The following is an 8,180-nucleotide window of genomic DNA, read 5'->3' on the forward strand; positions in this document are numbered from 1 at the left end:
AACATCTGAATTTTCTTTGAGTATAGATATGTCCGCACCAGTGTCTACTAAAAATACAAGTTCTTTTCCGGTTGAGACATTTTTGAAAGTTACAAATATATTTTGGCTGAGATTGATTGTGTGAATTTTTGTGGTCCCTATGGCTCGGTATCTAAAGGTTGTTGGGAGTTTCCCGAAACGTTTTGGGCTACCCTAACGTTATTGTTATTATTATTGTTATAGTAATAACCCCTATTTTGGTGGCTATTTCCTTTATAACTTCCTCTATTTTGGCCTCGTCCTCTATTATTGTTATAGTAACCAAGGTTACTATTATTGTTGTTATAAGAGCGGAAATTACCTCTTCCGCGGTAATTTCCACGGTTACTTCTATTGTAAAACAGGGCCGTGTTTGATTGGCCTGTTGCATCTGTACAACTGTTTACGAATTTGGACATGGCATCATGTGTTGAATGTGACAGCCTCCATGATAAGTTTAATCTTATCGATTGTACAGTTTTTGGTCATTGCTTTGACGGCATGTGTGGCTAATTCTGAGGACAGTCCGTCATTTATGTAGGCTCCTTCTAGTGCCTTTGCCAATTTCTCTACTTCTTGAACGTATTGATTGGCTATTTTCTGTCTCTGTTGGAGATTCAATAGTTTTGCCGAAATGACATCTACTGATTCTCCTTTAACTTTATTTTTTAGTTTCTCTTTTATTTCTGAGATTAAATTCTCATTGTCTATTAAGTTTCGTGCATGGCCTTTTAGCTTAGTCTTGATCAGATTAACTGCTAAAGCTTCATGTGATTCCTTCAGGGAGTTTACCAAATTTAAGGAATCTAAGAAACTTTTCAAATTTTCTGCCTTACCATCAAACTCTGGTATGAGTGATGAGGCTAATTTTAGGAATTCAATTGGTGTGATAGCCATTTTTTCTTGCTCCGGTATTATGACTGGTTTATCCTCAACAGTACTGCAATTAGATTCAGGTTCTAACCAATTTTCTTCTTCTGCCTCAGGTAATGTGATTACGGCAGGTATTGTTAAATCATTTATATTTTTCTCGTCAATATTTTCTTCTTCTTCTTCTGAATCTATTTTTTCAGTAGTATCGGTATCTGACTCTAGTTGTTGACTAGGTTCAGCCGTCAGTGGAGTATTAAGAACAGTGGGAATAGATATATCCAAATCGTATTTTTGTTTGACAGAAATAAGATTGGATCTTATAATTTTAAGGCATATGACCAGTGTGACTGGTTTAGTTTTTCTCTGTTATTATGTACTAGCGTTCGTGCTTCATTAAAGCATTCTAATAGTATTTTAGCGTGTTTGTTTATGGTGCCTTCCTTGTAAGTTTCTGTTTTGATTTAGGCATTTAAAGGATTTGTCAAACGTATTTTTTACTTCTGTCAGCCTATCCTTTATTTCTTCTTATTCCATGCTGCTTTTATCACTATTACATTACCAAGAAACGGATCTTTATTTACTTCCGAAAAAATTGTACAATTTGGTACTGTACTCAGAATAATTCCTTTTTGTGTTGCAGTGCAATGGATCAAAGGTGAAAATTGTAGGTTATATCTCTCAATGTATTCATTTTCGAGTTTATTGATTGACATTGGTGAGTTGTACAATTGAAGTATGGCTTGCACTCGCTCCTTTCTGAAGGTTTCCCTTACCGCTTTATTTGTCGGCATAATTAAAATATTTTTAGCGACGTTTGTGTTTATTGTTCACCTATTTTTCCATTCGTACCTATCCATCTATTTGCATAAGAAATTGCAGGGGCTCTGTTACCCTTTATCAAAAATACCCTATTCTCTATTCTCAAAATCTAGTTCTCTTTTTTTTTGTGTTCTTTTACGATCATGTTTTATTTAAATTTTTATTTATTATCTTTATTTTTTATTTTATTAATTTCTTTGTTTAGAAATAATGTTTCTTTGACAATCAATTCATTTCTCATTACTTAGAGACCATTGATTTGAAAAAGGTTTTTTTTCAATTTATATATATTTATTTCAAGATGTTGGAATATATATTTTTATTATAATTATCATGATGTTGTGCGTGTGCATTTAGATCTTATCTAGATAACTTGCTTGGCTTATGGCCCTTTTTGTTATACACCTATTGTGTAATAGGTATGCTTTATAAAGTATTTATATATCCGCACAAAATTATGACAATTATCAATAACAATATATTTGTTAAATGGGGATCGATATTTGTCGATTCTATTTTATAAATCACGTTTGCAGTGGAGTCCACTGTTTTCGTATCGATCAATCCCATTGTGTTCATATAACTTATCTCATTACTTGTATCGAATTTACTTATACTATTACTATTCATAAGTTTTTTATTTCTAATTTTTGGGTCTTTCTTTTTTTTTATTTGTTTAACTTTTTAAGTCTTAGTTTTTTTTACCTATTTGTTCGTATAGCTTTACGGGCTATACTGCTATTGGGCAGAAAGGGTTCCGCTCAATTTTACAAATTTGAATTATAATAACATATATTATCATAAATTTGTTTTGATTATTTTTTTTTTTTAAAACCGCTTTTCTTCAGAGCCTCTATTGCATCAGCTGGGCGTCGCCGGGGTTGGCACGCTGATGCTCCATCGACGGCGTAGGGGTTTTGGCTTGCCCCCCACACTTTTAGTTTCTGCTGCTGCTGTCCGGGGCCTCTGGGCTCAGGCGGTACCGGTGCCGGTCGTCGCACAGGTTTTTTGTTTCGGTTTTTCTCCGCAGGTCATTTCGCAGTGGGGGCTTTCCAGCGGTCCAGGGCAGTCCTTTGGGCACGTTTTCTCTCTTTGGGGAGTGGCTTCGGGAGAGGTGTTATTTTTGAATTTATAACTTTTATGGCTGAGTGAGCTGGAGTTAGTGGTTTTTTTTTTTGCTCGATACTTGATTTTAAAAAATCAAGTTCATTTTGTAGTTTTTGGGCAGTTGCCCAGGGGGGTGGTGGCTGTTTCTTAAATAATAGCCACTTTACGTGCGCTATTCTTTTGTTTATTTTATGCTTAACGCCCCCGCGTTTAGCCATAACTCCATCTCTACTCACTCAGTTTTTTCAGTGGCCTCCAGATAATTTTTGTTCCTCCAGTCCGATTTCCGCCAGCTCATCAGTTTTTATACCCCTGCAGAGGGTATATCGATTTCAGTCAGAAGTTTGCAACGCAGTGAAGGAGAAGTTTCCGACCCCATAAAGTTTATATATTCTTGATCAGCATGACTAGACGAGTCGATCTAGCCATTTCCGTCTGTCCGTCCGTTTCTACGCAAACTAGTCTCTCAGTTTTAAAGCTATCGGGCTTAAAATTCTTCAAAAGTCGTATAGCTTTTGCAAGTAGTATATCAGTCGGAACCAGCCGGATCGGACAACTATATCTTATAGTTCCCGTAGGAACAATCGGAAAACAAAAATTGTTTTTATACCCTTGCAGAGGGTATATTGATTTCAGTCAGAAGTTTGCAACGCAGTGAAGGAGACGTTTCCGACCTCATAAAGTATATATATTCTTGATCAGCATGACTAGACGAGTCGATCTAGCCATGTCCGTCTGTCCGTCCGTTTCTACGCAAACTAGTCTCTCAGTTTTAAAGCTATCGGGCTGAAACTTTCCCAAAAGTCTTATATCTTTTGCAGGTAGTATATAAGTCGGAACCAGCCGGAGCGGACAACTATATCTTATAGCTCCCATAGGAATAATCGGAAAAAAAAATGGAAAAAAATGATATCTTTGGTGTTTTTCAGCATATAACCTCCTAAGCTTGGAAATAACATTTTTTAATTAGTTCTGAATTTCGAATTAAATTTTATCAAAATAGGACGACTATATCATATAGCTGCCATAGGAACGATCGTAAAATTAGTGGGAAAATAATATGAAACAAATTATAGCTTTGGTGTTTTTTAACATGTAACCTCCTACGCTTGGAAAAAAACAATTTTTAATTAGTTCTGAATTTCGAATTTGATTTTATCAAAATCGGACGACTATATCATATAGCTGCCATAGGAACGATCGTAAAATCGGTGGGAAAATAATATGAAACAAATTATAGCTTCGGTGTTTTTTAACATATAACCTTCTACGCTTGGAAATAACATTTTTTAATTAGTTCTGAATTTCAAATTTAATTGTATCAAAATCGGACGACTATATCATATAGCTGCCATAGGAACGATCGAAAAATTGGTAGGAAAATAATATGAAACAAATTAAAGCTTCGGTGTTTTTTGACATATTATCTTATACTATTGGGAATATAATTTTTTGTGTTTTTAAATTTAATAATTATTGCTGCAAGGGTATACAAGCCTTGGCTTGCCGAAGTAAACTTCCTTTCTTGTTTAACATATAACCTCCTAAGCTTGGAAAAAACATTTTTTAATTAATTTTGAATTTCGAATTCAATTTTATCGAAATCGGACGACTATATCATATAGCTGCCATAGAAACGATCGGAAAATTGGTGGAAAAATAATATGAAACAAATTATAGTTTCGGTTTTTTTCAACATATAACCTCCTACGCTTGGAAATAACATTTTTTAATTAGGTGTGAGTTTCGAATTTAATTTTATCAAAATCGGACGACTATATCATATAGCTGCCATAGGAACGATCGGAAAATTGGTGGAAAAATAATATGAAACAAATTATAGTTTCGGTTTTTTTCAACATATACATAACCTCCTACGCTTGGAAATAACATTTTTTAATTAGTTCTGAATTTCGAATTTAATTTTATCAAAATCGGACGACTATATCATATAGCTGAAATAGGAACGATCGGAAAATTGGTAGGAAAATAATATGAAACAAATTATAGCTTCGGTGTTTTTATACCCTTGCAGAGGGTATATTGATTTAAGTCAGAAGTTTGCAACGCAGTGAAGGAGACGTTTCCGACCCTATAAAGTATATATATTCTTGATCAGCATGACTAGACGAGTCGATCTAGCCATTTCCGTCTGTCCGACTGTCCGTCTGTCCGTCCGTTTCTACGCAAACTAGTCTCTCAGTTTTAAAGCTATCGGGCTGAAACTTACCCAAAAGTCTTATAGCTTTTGCAGGTAGTATATAAGTCGGAACCAGCCGGATCAGACAACTATATCTTATAGCTCCCATAGGAATAATCGAAAAAAAAACTAAAAAAAATGATATCTATGGTGTTTTCTAACATATAATCACCTACGCTTGAATTTAACATTTTTTAATAAGTTCGGAAACGTCTCCTTCACTGCTTTGCCAACTTCTGACTGAAATCAATATACTTTCTGCAAGGGTATAACAAATTATAGATTCGGTGTTTTTGACATATTATCTTATACTATTGGGAATATCATTTTTTGTATTTTTAAATTTAATAATTATAACTGCAAGGGTATACAAACTTCGGCTTGCCGAAGATAACTTCCTTTCTTGTTTAACATATGACCCACGCTTGGAATAACATTTTTTAATTTGTTCTGAATTTCGAACTTAATATTATCAAATAGCTGCCATAGGAACAATCGGAATATTGGTGGGAAAATAATATGAAACAAATCATAGCTTCGGTGTTTTTTAATATATCTACTATATAAAAATAAGTCGGGTTTTCCTTCCTGACGCTATAACTCCAGAACGCACGAACCGATATCCACGGTTTTGTATTTGTTGGAAAGGTCTCTGGCTCCGTGAAGTTTATATCAAAGAAAATGCAGGATAAATTTTAACAGATAAGCGGGAAAATCTGTTCTTACATACAGCGTCGTCTCTGATACTCTGCTCAATTAATTTCATGTGACAAACAGGACTTTTAGAATCTAGCTGTGGCAACCTAATATGGCAGCAGCGCCAACAGAAGCTTGCCAGATGACTAAAAAGAATGGTGTGGCAACACTCGGATTTTTATCGGCAAGAATCAGCGAGCGACACACGTGTCTTGATAATATTAATAAACTCTGTAGTTCTTAATCTCAATAAAACTTTAATGGCAAACATACTTCGCCATAGTGGTGACCCCGGAAAGTAAAATCATAGTAAAAGTTACTTATTGCACGAAATTGATACACACGTTCACAATTAAGAATTTGCGCACTGAATGAACAGACGCCAATACGATTTGCGAAAAATAAAAGGAAGGCGGCTAAATTTCGACGAAAGCGATCGCTCCGATTTTCTATTCATCATGCCGGATTCAAATCCTGATTTAACTGCTCAAGTCCGAGATCTGCAGCAGCAACTCGAGGCACTTCGGAAAAATGCAGTTTTGGCAGTGGAAGACTTAGTCATTCGACCACCCAACGAAAACAAGTACGTAGCAATTAAAAATCGCTTACTACAAAAATTTGCGGAATCTCCAGAGTCGAAACTGCGCCGACTTCTGCAGGGTGGAGGTACATCTGGTCTAAAACCATCTGAGATCCTGGCCAACATGCGACGACTAGCTCCGGACCCGGGCAGCGAGAACATCATTCTAACTCTTTTCCTGGCAGAGAAGCCGGCGTCAATTCGCCTCACTCTTACAGTCTGGGAAGAGACGGACTTGGATAAGCTCGCTAAGATCGCAGATAAGATGCTCGAAGCGGTAAACCGCAACGCCACTTTTGCGATCAGCACGAATACCTCGACTGCACCGAACCACCTGTTTGCGCAACTTCCACCGAAGACCCCTGGAAAAAGATCAACGACAACTTGCGTTCGCTATCACAGAAGTTTGACGTATTGCAATAGGATGTCAAACGTCTCCAATTCCAAGGACGCTCACGCAGTTCATCGCGTGGCCACGTACAAACTGGAAATTCGAATCAACAGGCATCTGGGCCTCAAGAGAAGCTTTGCTTCTACCACGATCGATTTGGGGAAAACGCTCAAAAGTGCCGCCCTCCATGTTCCCGCTCCTCGTCGTTAAACTAAAGGAGCTGTCGCCCGACACGCTGGTCGGCGGCAGCACGAATATAACCAGCGAGCCCACAGTTCAGCCAGCTGTTCCACAGGAGTAGCGCCTACACGTCACCGATCGCACATCTCACATCCGCTTCCTCGTTGATTCTGGATCTGTGGTTTCCGTCATACCACGAACGCTGGTTAGACAAAAACTACTCTGAGCGATTTGACACTGTACGCAGCGAACCAGACAGTCATTCATATTTATGGAAAGTACGTCACTCAGCTGAACTTGGATCTTCGCCGAAACTTTACATGGCCGTTCATTATCGCTGACGTGCACACAGCTATTATTGGGACAGACTTTTTAAGCAAATTCCAATTGCTTATTGATCTTAAAAACCAACGCTTGATCGACTCAGTTACTGGACTATCGACACCAGCATGTCTAGCACAAGCGAAACACATATCAGTTTCCACAGTGCAGTGTATGTCCAAATTTCAAAAACTCCTAAGTGAATTTGTCGACGTGACAAAGCCATCGATAAAAGCAGCTACGCAACACGACGTGCGTCATTATATTAAAACAAATGGAATGCCTGTTGCTGATAGACCACGACGGCTCTCCGGTGAAAAACTTGTCACTGCCAAGAGAGTAATAAACTTCTTGATGGAGCAAGGTATATGTCGCCCGTCAAAAAGTCCTTGGTCCAGCCCGTTACATATGGTTACCAAAAAAGACGGTGGCTGGCGGGCATGTGGAGATTATCGAAAACTAAATTCAATTACCGTACCAGATCGCTACCCAATCGCCCATATACACGACTTCACGGAGCAACTGCAAGGAAAGAAGATTTTTTCAACCCTCGATTTGGTTAAAGCATACTACCAAATTCCCATGGCAGAAAACGATATCCAAAAAACAGCGGTGTGCACTCCTTTTGGACTCATTGAGTTTCAATACATGCCGTTTGGGTTAAAAAACGCGACTCAAACATTTCAACGCTTTATGGACAACATCTTTCGCGGCATGGACTTCGTTTATTGCTACATAGACGACATACTTATAACGTCGCATTCCATCGCTAAACACGAAGAACATCTTCGGGCTGTCTTGCAAGTACTTCAGAAACATGGCCTAAGCATCAATCTGACCAAATGCCAGTTTGCGCAATCTCAAGTAAACTTTCTCAGCTATACGATCAACGAATTTGGAATTAAACCACCCACCGAACGCATAGATGCCATTCTTAATTATGCACGTCCTGAAACCATAAGCCAACTTGGTCGTTTCTTGGGCGTTATTAATTA

Source organism: Drosophila subpulchrella, unplaced genomic scaffold, assembly GCF_014743375.2.
Source record: "Drosophila subpulchrella strain 33 F10 #4 breed RU33 unplaced genomic scaffold, RU_Dsub_v1.1 Primary Assembly Seq65, whole genome shotgun sequence".
Taxonomy (NCBI): Eukaryota; Metazoa; Arthropoda; class Insecta; order Diptera; family Drosophilidae; genus Drosophila; species Drosophila subpulchrella.